Source organism: Delphinus delphis, chromosome 3 (genome assembly GCF_949987515.2).
Source record: "Delphinus delphis chromosome 3, mDelDel1.2, whole genome shotgun sequence".
NCBI lineage: Eukaryota > Metazoa > Chordata > Mammalia > Artiodactyla > Delphinidae > Delphinus > Delphinus delphis.
The window spans coordinates 74,082,061-74,096,355 of record NC_082685.1 but is presented as its reverse complement, the minus strand read 5'-3'; the positions used below and the strand labels follow the sequence as shown (position 1 = coordinate 74,096,355).

The 14,295-nt window shown below is 35.2% G+C and overlaps 1 protein-coding gene and 1 non-coding gene across 3 annotated transcripts in view; one reads left to right on the top strand and one right to left on the bottom strand.

Moving 5' to 3' along the window:
- Window positions 1–14,295, top strand: part of PRR16 (proline rich 16) — a 272,562-nt gene that overhangs the window by 206,382 nt on the left and 51,885 nt on the right. The gene's annotated exons all lie outside the window — the stretch shown is intronic.
- Window positions 3,577–3,683, bottom strand: LOC132423719 (U6 spliceosomal RNA). The gene has a single exon (XR_009519042.1). It is a non-coding gene; the product is annotated as a U6 spliceosomal RNA (small nuclear RNA).

Below are 14,295 nucleotides of genomic sequence, written 5' to 3'. Positions count from 1 at the left end.
TATATCTGGCTCACATCCACTTGTAAAAGCCAATTGTGCACATCTTTTCTCAACTCTGCATCCAATCATGTCATTTGGTAGCTTGAAATTGGGTGTGAAGGGAGTATTGACCCCATGGCTTTGTTTTGTTTTTTTCTTTCTGAAGAGCTAATTGTTAAAATGTTAAGAGCATATCCCTGGAGATGAATGTGTCACTGACAGAAGAGACAGGTAAATGCAATTGCTATTTATCTGCTCCTTTAGTAGGGCTCTTCTTATGCCCTGGTATGCTGAAACACAATTGCATAGGGCATATATGTCCACTCTGAATTTCCACAGCGAGGTCAATCTAGAAATGAAAACACATTATGTTATTAGTAGTTAGACCCAATTCTGTTTGGCTGTGCATTCAAAATACTGCACCATATTAACATGTACAAGTTCACAATCACCTTTGATCCTACCATTCCACTAAACTGTTATTTTCATTATAGAACTTGTACTAAATTTCTGCCTGTATTACTGAAAATTATTGAAATTTCTCATGCAGTATTCAAGAAGGTCTATAATCATGAACAGCATTAGACCTATGCTCAGCTCTCTCACAAATTATTTCCTCAGTAAATTTGTTATTATGCAACCAGGAAGCATCTATAGCTTTCAGACTGTAATTGGCACAGAACTTTTAGCATCCAGCCTGATTACCCAGACTTCCCACAGTTTTCCTGAACTGGTTAAAAGGGCTCTATCAGGTCCTTGTTATCAATTATTTTCTTTCTTTCTCTCTTTTTATTTTGCAGTGTTTTCAATGTTTCCTTCGGTTTGGGAAAAAAATACGGAGCCCTTTACCAAATAAAGTGTTTTTACTATAGTTCAAATACATTCAAAGTTACTTTTATTTTATTTCAACTTATATAATTCCTTATTTAAAACTATGTGTGTGTGGGGAGGGTGGATAGATTCTACTAATTCATTAATTAAACTGTCTGATTCCCTTTTATTTTCCAATCTCCTCTTGATCTACTTAATTTTGAAATTGTTTCTTTATATTTAGAGCTCTTTTTGCGAACCTCTGAGTAATGTATAGCCACTAAATAACTTTACTCTTGCATTTTCACTTCAAAAAGATTTTGTTTTCCTTTTTAGTTATCTGTGCCTCGGTTTCCCCATTTATACATGTACTATCCTTTAGAAATTGTTAAATGTTTGCATATCCCAAACACATGTATACTGATTCTTAGAATGTGAATAGAGAACTTATTAAGAAATAACTTATTAGGAAAAAAATTATTTTTAAAAAACTAATTATCAGTATTTGAGAAAATTAAGACTATATTCTCACAGAAGCTATTTCTTGATAGTTTTTGTCAATCATAGAAATCTAAAAATACATAATGTTATAAATTTCATAAAAGTAATTATTTAGGGGTTAAGGCTTGGGTTTATAACCCTTCCTTTTCTCTAATATTTCAAATCTACTAGTTCCTTAAGAATTGTGTGTTTGTTTATATTTTGAGAGACATGCAAGGAAAAAAATTTTAAAAACCCACCTTCTACACTTTGAAGATAGAATAACATGCACTGAATTTCAATATTGATCTGCTTTTTCTGCTTTAAAATCCTTTTGTGTTTCAAGCTATCTATGCCTGCTTTAACTTAGCTATATAGGGCATAATGCAGAGCTTCATGACTTAAAGTAGCTTAGATAAAGGAGAGGCAGTATAACGACAGGTAGAAACACTGGTTGTGTTTTGTTTTATTTCTCTTGAAAGCCAGAATTTTTAAATGATTAAAATACATTCAACCAAATGTCTGATTCAAATTGTTTGGGGAGATATGAGTAAGTGAGTGCTGAATGGTCATGTTTTTGTCTAGCTTCTAACGGTTACATGCATACATCTCAAAAGGTAAATCTTACTTTAGAAAGTATTTGGTTCAGTTAAGCACTTTTGAATACCCAGGATAAATACAAGTGTGTTTTTAGAGGTTTGAACTTCAGAATATCCAGGCAAATAATGATATTATATACATGTATACTAACTGAATACTGATCTTGGGCAATGTATTGTAAAATTTTTTATAAGAACTCAGAAAAATTGATACAGGAATTAGGGAATACGTGAAAGAAACCAAGCCTATGAAAATGCTTCTTGGGGCAAAATTTGTACAAACTAGATATTAAGAAAGTATAGAGAATCACAGAGAAGAAGAAATGACCAGAAAAAAAAAACAAACAAAATTGTACTTATAGAAAATACAATCTTTCATAAAAAGTATAATGAAGAATTATTGACATTCTTGTTTAAAACACTGGGCATATCAGTAATACATCATGCAAGCTCCTAAGTATAGCTGTGTGCTGATCTTCTCTTTGATTTAATAGACGAAAGTTAACTCTGCCGTTAAGGTAGAGGGTGAGGATAAAATGAGGGGGAACCGGCCAGCCTCATCCCTAGGTTTTCCAACCTAGGTATGATATCTTCACCATATTAAAAAATATTATATTTAGAAATTAATTGATTTAATATTATTACTTCACAACATTCTACTTTAATCCTCAGAACTTTGCTTTAGACTTTTCAAGTCATACTATTGATGAGTGCTTCTCAACTTTTGTCTACCTAATAAGTTGGATATCATCGTTATGACTGAAAGCAAGGGAATACTTTGTTTTTCTTACGATGCTTATAGTTTTATTTTATATAATGTTTTAATTTGTAAATCGTGCCAAAAAATTTCAGAGGGAAATGAAGACAGTTCAGTAGCATGGCATAGAAAGTTAGGATTTTTATCGTTTTTATTAAAGTATAGTGTATTTACAATATTATATTAGTTTCAAGTGTACAACCTAGTGATTCAATATTTTTGTAGCTTATACTCCATTTAAAGTTATTACCAAAAAATCTATATTTTCCTGTGCTGTACAATATGGTCTTGTTTCTTACTTATTTTATACATTGTAGTTTGTGTCTCTAAATCCCATACCCCATCTTCTCCTCTCGCCCTTCCTTCACTCCACTAGTAACCACTAGTTTGTTCTCTAAATATGTGTCTGTTTTGTTACATACAGTTGTTTGTTTTATTTTTTAGATTCCACATATAAGTGATAACATAGATCTATCTGATGTATTTCACTAAGCATAATACTCTCTAGGTTCATCCATGTTGTTGCAAATGGCAGAATTTCATTCCTTTTTATGACTGAGTAGTATTCTATTATATATATATAAATATATATGTGTGTATATATATATATATATAATGTCTTCTTTATGTATCTGTTGATGGACACTTGGGTCACTTTAATATCTTACTTATTATAAATAATGCTGCTATGAACATTGGGGTGCATATATGTTTTCATATTAGTGTTTTCATGTTTTTTGGATATATACCCAGCAGTGGAATTGCTAGATCATATGGCAGTTCTATGTTTAGTTATCTGAGGAAACTCCATAATGTTTTCCATAGTGTGTGCACCAATGTACAATACCACTAACAGTGTACTAGGGTTCCCTTTTCTCCACATCCCGGCCAACATTTGTTATTTGTAGATATTTTGATAACAGCCATTTTGATGGGTATGAGGTGATATCTCATTGTGGTTTTTGCTTTACGAATTTGCATGTCATCCTTGGGCAGGGGCCATGCTAATCTTCTCTGTATTGTTTCAATTATAGTGTATGTGCTGCCAAAGTGAGCACTCTCATTGTGATTTTGATTTGCATTTCTCTCATGATTAGTGACGTTGAGCATTTTTTCATGTGCCTGTTGCCCATCTGTATATCTTCTTTGTAATAATGTCTATTCAGGCCTTCTGCCCTTTTTTTTTTAATTGAGTCGTATGAGCTGTTTATATGTTTTGGATATTAACCAATTATCAGTCATATCATTTGCAAATATATTCTCCCGTTCAGTAGGTTGTCTTTTTTGTGTTGTCAATGGTTTCCTTTGCTATGCAAAAACTTTTAAGTTTAATTAGGTCCCATTTGTTTATTTTTGCTTTTATTTCTTTTGCCTTAGGAGACAGATCCAGAAAAATATTGCTACGATTTATGTCAAAGAGTGTCCTGCCTACATTCTCCTATAGGAATTTTATGTCTTAAGGTCTTACATTTAGGTCTTGACTCCATCTCGAGTTTATTTTTGTATATGGTGTGAGGAAATGTTCTAATCTCATTCTTTTACATGTAGCTGCCCAGTTTTCCCAGAACCACTTATTGTCTTTCCTCCATTGTATATTCTTACCTCCTTTGTCATAGATTAATTGGGAATAAGTGTGTGGGTATTTTCCTGTGTTCTCTATTCTGTTCCATTGAGCTATATGTCTGTTTTTGTGCTAGTACCATGCTGTTTTTGTTACTATTGTTTTGTAGTATAATCTGAAGTAAGGGAACATGATACCTCCAGCTTTGTTCCTTTTTCTCAATATTGCTTTAGTAATTCAGGGTCTTTAGTGGTTTCATATAACTTTTCAGATTATTTTTTTCTACTTCTGTGGAAAATGCCTTGGGTATTTTAATAGGGATTGCATTAAATCTATAGATTGCTTGGGTAGTATGGACATTTTAACAATATCAATTCTTCCAGTCTGAGAACATGAGATATCTTCCCATTTCTTCATATCATTTTCAGATTTCTTCATCAAAGTTTTATAATTTTCAGGGTATAGGTCTTTCACCTCCTTGGTTATGTTTTTTCCTAAGTATTTTCTTCTTTTGATGTGATTGTAAATGGGATTGTTTCCTTAATTTTTCTTTCTGGCAGTTCATTATTAGTGTAGAGAAAAGCATCAGATTTCTGTATATTAATCTTGTATCTTGCAACTTTACTGAATGTATTTATTAGTTTTAATAACTTTTTTGGTGACTTCAGAGTTTTCTATATAAAGTTTCATGTCATCTGCAAATAGTGACAATTTTACTTCCTCTCTTCCAATTTGGATGCCTTTCATTTCTTTTCCTTGTCTGATTGCTGTGCTAAGCCTTCCAATACTATGTTAAATAGAAGTGGTGAGGGTGGACATCCTTGTCTTGCTCCTGTTTTTAGAGGAAATGCTTTCAGCTTTTCAGCACTAAGTATGATGTTAGCTGTGGGTTTTTCATAAATGGCCTTTATTGTGTTGAGATGTGTTCCCTCTATACCAACTTTGTTGAGACCTTTTATCATAAATGGGTGTTCAATTTTGGCAAATGCTTTTTCTGTATCTATTGAGATGATTATGCGATTTCTATCCTTCCTTTTGTTAATGTGGTGTATCACATTGATTGATTTGCAAATATTGAACCATTGGAATAAATAAATCCCACTTGATCATGGTGTATGATCTTTTTTTATAGTTTTGAATTAGATTTGCTAATATTCTTTTGAGAATTTTTGCATCTATATTCATTGTTGAGATATTGGCCTGTAATTTTCTTTTTTCCTAATGTCTTTGTCTGGTTTTGGTATTAGGGTAATGTTGGCCTCATAGAATGAATTTGGGAGTGTTCGACTCTCTTCAGTTTTTTGGAAGGTTTTGAGATGGATAGGTATGCTCTTCTTTATGTGTTTGGTAGAATTCCCTAGTGAAGCTATCCAGTTCTGTGCTTTCGTTTGCTGGGAGTTTTTTAATTACAAATTCAATTTCATTACTAGGGGTAGGTCTGTTCAGATTGGCTATTTCTTCTTGATTCAGTCTTGGAAAGTTGGATATTTCTAGAAATTTGTCCATTTCTTATATGTTTTCCAATTTGTTTATGATTTTTTTTTATCCCTGTGGTATCTTATTTGTCCTCTTTCATTTCTTATATTGTTTATTTGAGCCTTCTTTATTTTTTCTTGGTGAACTTGTCCAAATGTTTATCTATTTGTTTTTTCTTTTCAAAGAACCAGCTCTTGGTTTCATTTATCTTTTCTTTTTTTTTTTGGTCTCTATTTTATTTATTTCTTCTCTGATCATTATTATTTCATTCCTTCTGCTGACTTTTGGGCTTGTTTGTTCTTTTTCAAGTTCCTTTATATACTAATAGGCCAGGATTTTTATTTGAGAGTTTCCTTGCTTCTTGATGTAGGCTGTATCATTATAAACTTCCCTCTTATAACTGCTTTTGCGCATCCCACAGATTTTGGACAGTTCTGTTCCTATTTTCGTTTGTCTTGAGGTATTTTCTGATTTCCTCTTTGACTCAAATTTTTTCCAGTATCATGTTTTTTAGCCTCCATGTGTTTGTGCTTTTACTATTTTTCTTTGTGTAAAAGATTTCTATTGTTGTGATCAGAAATAATGCTTGATATAATTTCTATCCTTTTAAACTTGTTGAGACCTTTCATGACCTTGCATGTGATCACTCCTGGAGAATGTTCCATGTGAGTTTGAAAAGAAAGTGTACTCTGGTGTCTTTAGATGGAGTGTCCTTTAGATATCTATTAACCTGACTAGTCTGTTGTATCATTTAAGACCACTCCTGACTTATTGGCTTTCTGTCTTTGATGTAAGACATTGATGTAAGTGGGGTGTTGAAGTACCCTGCTACTATTTATTATTGTCAACTTATCTCTTTATGTCTTTATTATTTGCTTTATATATTTAGGTGCTCCTGTATTGGGTGTATATATATTGATGAGTATAATATCTTCTCCTTGTATTGATCACTTTATCATTATATAATGTCCTTCTTTGTCTCTTGTTATAGATTTTGTTTTTAAAGTCTATTCTGTATCATGTGAGTATTGCTACCCCCACTTGTCATTGCCATTTGTATGAGAAATATCTTTTTCCAGCTTCTCACTTTTGTCTGTGTGTGTCTTTATTTCTGAAGTGAGTATCTCATAGGCACCATATAGATGAGTCTTCTTTTTTACCCAATCAGCCACCCTGTTTCTTTTGATTAGAGCATTTAGTCCATTGACATTTAAAGTAATGATTCATAGTTATGTACTTATTGCTATTTTATTTCTTGTTTTCTGTTGTTTTTGTAGTTCTTCACTGTTCTTTTCTTCTTTTAGTTTCCTCCCTTGTGGTTTGATGCTTTTCTTTAGTGGTATATTTGTATTCATTTCAGCCTTGTTTTTCTGTATCTATTGTAGGTTTTTGATTTGTGGTTACCATGGGGTTTGTACATGTTGACCTATAACTATATCTATTGGTTTTAAACTGGTACTCCTTAAAGTTCAAACACTTTCTAAAAGATCTACATTTTTTACTCCCTGCTCCCACATTTTGTGCTTTTGATGTCAGACTTTACATCTTCATGTTTATTCCTTTACTCATTATGTAGTTATACTTGATTTTACAGTTTATGTCTTTTAATTTTTGTACTAAGTCATTGATCCTCATTCTTTATTATATATTTGCCTTTACTAGTGGCATTTTTTCCCTTTCCTACTTACTTCTTGTTCTTGCTTCTTTCTTATTTCTTGTTATAGGCTTTTCTTTTCCACCCTGAGAAGACCTTTTAACATTTTTTTTCAGGTCAGTTTAGTATTGATGAACTTTTTCATTTTTGTTTGTCTGAAAAGCTTTTAACTCTCCTTCTATTCTAAATTATACTCTTGCTAGGTAGAGTATCCTAGGTTGCAGGTTTCTCCTTTTTAGCACTTTGAATATATCATGCCACTCCCTTCTGGTCTTCAAACTTTCTGCAGCAAAATCAGCTGTTAGCCTCATGGGGTGTTGCTTGTATATGCCTCTGTTTTTCTCTTGCTGACTTTAGAATTCTTTCTTTATCTTTAACTTTTCCATTTTAATTATAGGTCTTGATGTGGGTCTATTTGGGCTCATCTTTTTGGGGACCTTCTGTGCTTTTTGTCTAGATATCTGTTTTCTTCTTCAGGCTTATGAAGTTCCAGCCATAATTTCATCAAATACATTTTTTTTATCCCCTTCACTTTCTCTTTTCCTTCTGGTACCCATAAAATGTGAATGTTTGTGTACTCAATGTTATCCCAAAGATCCCTTAAACTATTCTAATTTTTTAAGTTTGTCTTTCTTTTTGCTGTTCTGACTAAATGATTTCCATTATTCTATCTTCCAGATCACTTATGCATTCTTCTCTTTCACCTAGTCTGCTTTTCATTCCTTGTAGTGTGTTTTTCATTTCAGTTATTCTTCAGTTATAACTAGTTCTTTTTATATTTTTTAGTTCCTTGTTAAACTTCTCACTGTGCTCATCTACTCTTTTCCCTAATTCAGTTAGCATTCTGCTTTGAATTCTTTACTGGTAAACTGTTTATTTCTGTTTCATTATTTGCTTTTCCAGGGGTTTTCTCTTGCACTTTCAATTGAGACAAATTCTTCTCCTCATTTTTCTTATCTTTCTCTGTCTCTGAAATTAAGTGAAACAGTTATCTATGGTGGTCTTGAAGGGTGTCTTTATGTTGGAGCATCCCTACATAGTTTACATGTGTCCAGTGGCTTTGGTGGGAGAGTTGGATTTGACGAGAACACAAGTCATGTCTTTCCTCATGGTGTGCTGGCAGCTATCACCTTGGTAGGAGGTGGGGCTGGAGATGGAGGCATACTGCCAGACTCAGGTGTGAAGTGGCACTTTCCCTCTGCTCAGTGGCCTTCACAACACTATCAGGGGTAGCGTCGGGTCTCAAGTTGCTGAGGGTTGGGTCCAAGCTAGCTCAGTTCCCTTTTAGTGTGTGCTCTTCTCTCCCAGCACTGGCACCCTCATCCCAGAAGGAAGCAGTGCTGGAGCAAGAGGGGCTGGTATTTATGTGAAAACTCAGTCTCTGTGCACTGATGCTGAATTGAATCTTAGAGTTTTGGGTGAAGTAGAAAAGAGTAGCTTTATTGCTTTGCCAGGCAAATGGGGACACAGAGGGCTTGTGCCCTCAAAAACTGTCCCCACCCAGGGGGATTTGGTGAGGAGTTATATGGCAATGGTTCAAGGGTGGGTTTGCTGATAAGGATCAGTGTGTGTGCAGGGTCTGCATTCCTTTAATTTGGCCTCAGGCAACTCCCAATCAGCCTCTGTGGTTCTTGATGTTATCAAACTGTGACCTTCTCTCTGGAATGAAGAATGCTTCATCAAGTAGTTAACATCTTCCATTTGTTGGGGTTTTTAGTTCTGTAGAAAAGCTCAAACATATTAGTATGTGTATCCATTGAGGTAGAACCAGGATTCTCTCCCAAGGCTGCACTGTTGTTTCTTGGCTGCTGCTACCTTGTCTCTGCATCCCCTCCCTTCCCTGATTAGCAACTGTTTGAACCTGGCCTTTGGAATTCAGGGAAGGTCATGGAGGCTGAAGTCTCTTTGCTACAAAGAAGAAACGGGGGACACAAAAAGGCTTCCATGCCCAGGAGCCCAACAAGGTCCTGCTCAGTTTCACTACTGGGTATTTGGTGAGGGTTGGGGTGCAGGCTGTACTGGTTGGGATGCCATCAGAGATCCACACTGCCTCTGGTATGCCTCCTGTGCAATTGACAGTAGTGACTGTCCCCTCCCTGCTCAGAACTGCTTACAGTTTGAGCTGCCTCTGCATCTCATGGCTGAGCTTTCTCCTCAGTTGTCACAGCATTCATTTCACTGTGGGGCTGCAACGCAAGGCCAGCAGGGCTGGAGTGTTTGTCAGCCCAGGCTGGGGTACACACTGGGTCCATCACAGGAAATCAGTGATTCACTCACAGGGTTTCAATCCACACTCTCCACCCTGTTTCAGGAGCAAGAAAGCCTTCACGCACTCCTCACAAATGGAATCTAGGCTTCTCACAGTACTCCTGTTAGTCCACCAGCCCTCCAATCAGTCAAGGGGGATCGTCTTCCCCTTGTCAGACCCCAGGGCTGTGACACCCAATATGTGGCTTGAACCATTCACTCCCCAGGAATGTTCTCTGCCCATGTAATCTCCTTTTTCTTCTGAGTCCCATCCCAGGGGCACAGATTGTGACCTGATTGGTTTTCTTCCCTTCTGATCCAATTCCATGTGGATCTTTCTTATAGCCTAGGTTGCGCAGGAATCTTTCTGTCAGACTCCACTTAGTTTTCAATGAGAATTGTTCCACATGTAGATAAATTTTTGATGTGTTCCTGGGAGGAGGTGAGTTTTATGTCCTCCTACTCTGTCATCTTAATTTGACACTGGGAATGATTTTTCATATGCTAGTAAGCCCTTTTAAACTATTAGTGACTTCTTATATTTGAACCTAGGCCAAACCACGGTAAAAATGCATGGGCTCACAATATATCTTAGATATCACATCTTAAGCTCAGAGATCAGAACTTGGCCTATAATCTTGGTAGCCACATCTGTGTACCAAGTTGATTTAACTCATCAGAGAGAGTTAGTGAACTGTGTTCAGTACTGTAATTACAGCTTTGAGCAGGCATGTCCTACCTGTACAAGGCTATTTAGCAAAATGCACTGAGCAGAGAGACAGGGCCACCTATTGAGATAAGCAAAGATCAAGTAAAAGGCACTGACTGGATCAAATGTTAATCTTTGCAGAGATCTTGTTTCTTGAATATTAGTGCAACTTAATTAATTCCTGCATAAAAGATGTTATTTATATACTACGAGAACACTCTTCTGGGTACTGGTAAAGAATAAAAAAGACTAATAAGACATGGTTCATGTCCCTAGGGAACATAAATAGAAATAAATAGAGGTAAGCATTAGCAAGTTGTGTAATTAGACAGGTATAATTTTGGTAAACCGTCTTTACAGAAGAAATTAGAAAAAGACATTAAAGCTAAACGTTCTATGCTAAGTGTTACGCTAATTATGTATCAAGAACAATACTCCAGAAGGGAGTGGTAGGGCATATTTAAAGTGATAAAAGGGAAATACCTGCAACCAAGATTACCCAGCAAGGATCTCATTCAGATTCGACGGAGAAATTAAAACCTTACAGACAAGCAAAAGTTAAGAGAGTTCACCACCACCAGCTTTACAACAAATGCTAAAGGAACTTCTCTAGGCAAGAAACTCAACAGAAGGAAAAGACTCACAATAACAAACCCAAAACAATTATGAAAATGGTAATAGGACCATACATATCAATAATGACCTTAAATGTAAATGGATTAAATGCTCCCACCAAAAGACACAGACTGGCTAAATGGATACAAAAACAAGACCCGTATATATGCTGTCTACAAGAGACCCACTTCAGACCTAGGGACACATACAGACTGAAAGTGAGGGGATGGAAAAAGATATTCCATGCAAATGGAAATCAAAAGAAAGCTGGAGTAGCAATTCTCATATCAGACAAAATAGACTTTAAAACAAAGACTATTATAAGACATAAAGAAGGACACTACATAATGATCAAGGGATCAATCCAAGAAGAAGATATAACAATTGTAAATATTTATGCACCCAACATAGGAGCACCTCAATGCATAAGGCAAATACTAACAGCCATAAAAGGGGAAATCAACAGTAACACAATCATAGTAGGGGACTTTAACACCCCACTTTCACCAATGAACAGATCATCCAAAATGAAAATAAATAAGGAAACACAAGCTTTAAAAGACACATAGACCAGATAGACTTAATTGATATTTATAGGACACTCCATCCAAAAACAACAGAATACACATTTTTCTCAAGTGCTCATGGAACATTCTCCAGGATAGATCATATCTTGGGTCATAAATCAAGCCTTGGTAAATTTAAGAAAATTGAAATTGTATCAAGTATATTTTCCAACCACAAAACTATGAGACTAGATATCAGTTACAGTAGAAAAACTATAAAAAATACAAACACATGGAGGCTAAACAATATGCTACTAAATAACCAAGAGATCACTCAAGAAATCAAAAAGGAAATCAAAAAATACGTAGAAACAAATGACAGTGAAAACACAATGACCCAAAACCTATGGGATGCAGCAGAAGCAGTTCTAAAAAGGAAGTTTATAGCAATACAATCCTACCTCAAGAAACAAGAAAAATCTCAAACAACATAACCTTCTGCCTAATGCAATTAGAGAAATAAGAACATAAAAAAACAAAAGTTAGCAGAAGGAAAGAAATCATAAAGTTCAGATCAGAAATAAACGAAAAAGAAATGAAGGAAACAATAGCAAAGATCAATAAAGCTAAAAGGTGTTTCTTTGAGAAGGTAAACAAAATTCATAAACCATTAGCCAGACTCAACAGGAAAAAAAGGGAGAAGACTCAAATCAACAGAATTAGAAATGAAAAATGAGAAGTAACAACTGTCAATGCAGAAATACAAAGGCTCACGTGAGACTACTACAAGCAACTATATGCCAACAAAATGGACAACCTGGAAGAAATGGACAAATTCTTAGAAAAGTACAAACTTCCAAGACTGAGCCAGGAAGAAATAGAAATATGAACAAACCAATCACAAGCACTGACATTGAAACTGTGATTAAAAATCTTCCAACAAACAAAAGCCCAGGACCAGATGGTTTCACAGGCGAATTCTATGAAATATTTAGAGAAGAGCTAACACCTATCCTTCTCAAATTCTTCGAAAATATAGCAGTGGGAGGAATACTCCCAAACTCATTCTATGAGGCCACCATCACCCTGATAACAGAACTACACAAAGATGTCACAAAACAAGAAAACTACAGACCAATATCACTGATGAATGTAGATGCAAAAATTCTCAACAGAATACTAGCAAACAGAATCTGGCAAAACATTAAAAGGATCATACACCATGATCAAGTGGAGTTTATCCCAGGAATACAAGGATTCTTCAATATACGCAAATCAATCAATGTGATACACCATATTAACAAACTGAAGGATAAAAACCATGTGATTATCTCAATAGATGCAAAAATGGCTTTTGACAAAATTCAACACCAATTTATGATAAAAACTCTCCAGAAAGTGGGCATAGAGGGAACCTACCACAACATAATAAAGCTCATATATGACAAACCTGGAGACAACATTGTTCTCAAAGGTGAAAAACTGAAAGCATTTCCTGTAAGACCAGGAGCAAGACAAGGTTACCCACTCTCACTGCTATGATTCAACATAGTTTTGGAAGTTTTAGCCACAGCAGTCAGAGAAGAAAAAGAAATAAAAGAAATCCAAATCAGAAAAGAAGTAAAACTGTCACTGTACTATACATAGAGAATCCTAAAGATGCTGCTAGAAAACTACTAGAGATAGTCAATGAATTTGGTAAAGTAGCAGGATACAAAATTAATGCACAGAAATCTCCTGCATTCCTATACACTAACGATGAAAAATCTGAAAGAGAAATTAAGGAAACACTCCCATTTACCATTGCAACAAAAGAAATAAAATACCTAGGAATAAACCTTCCTATGGAGACAAAAGACCTGTATTCAGAAAACTATAAGACACTGATGAAAGTAATTAAACATGATACAAACAGAGAGATATACCATATTCTTGGATTAGAAGAATCAACATTGTGAAAATAACTATACTACCCAAAGCAATCTGTAGATTCTATGCAATGCCTATCAAGCTACCAATGGCATTTTTCATAGAACTAGAACACAAAATTTCACAATGTGTATGGAAACACAAAAGACCCTGAATAGCCAAAGCCATCTTGAGATAGAAAAACAGAGCTGGAGGAATCGGACGCCCTGACTCCAGACTATACTACAAAGCTACAGGAACCAAGAGAGTATGGTACTGGCACAAAAACAGAAATATAGATCAATGGAACAGGGTTGAAAGCCCAGAGATAAACCCACGCACATATGGTCACCTTATCTTTGATAAAGGAGGGAAGAATATACAGTGGAGAAAGGACAGCCTCTTTAGTAAGTGCTGCTGGGTAAACTGGACAGCTACATGTAAAAGAATGAAATTAGAGCACTCCCTAACACCATACACAAAAATAAACTCAAAATGGATTAAAGACCTAAATGTAAGGCCAGACACTATCCAACTCTTAGAGGAAAACATAGGCAGAACGCTCTATGACATAAATCACAGCAAGATCCTTTTTTATCCACCTCCTAGAGAAATAGAAATAAAAACAAAAATAAACAAATGGGACCTAAAGAAACTTCAAAGCTTTTGCACAGCAAAGGAAACCATAAATAAGACCAAAAGGCAGCCCTCAGAATGGGAGAAAATATTTGCAAATGAAGCAACTTACAAAGGATTAATCTCCAAAATATACAAGCAGCTCATGCAGCTCAATATCACAAAAACAAACAATCCAATCCAAAAATGGGCAGAAGACCTAAATGGACATTTCTCCAAAGAAGATATACAGATTGGCAACAAACACATGAAAGGATGCTCAACATCACTAATCATTAGAGAAATGCAAATCAAAAACACAATGAGGTATCACACCACACTGGTCAGAATGGCTGTCATTAAAATATCTACAAACAAT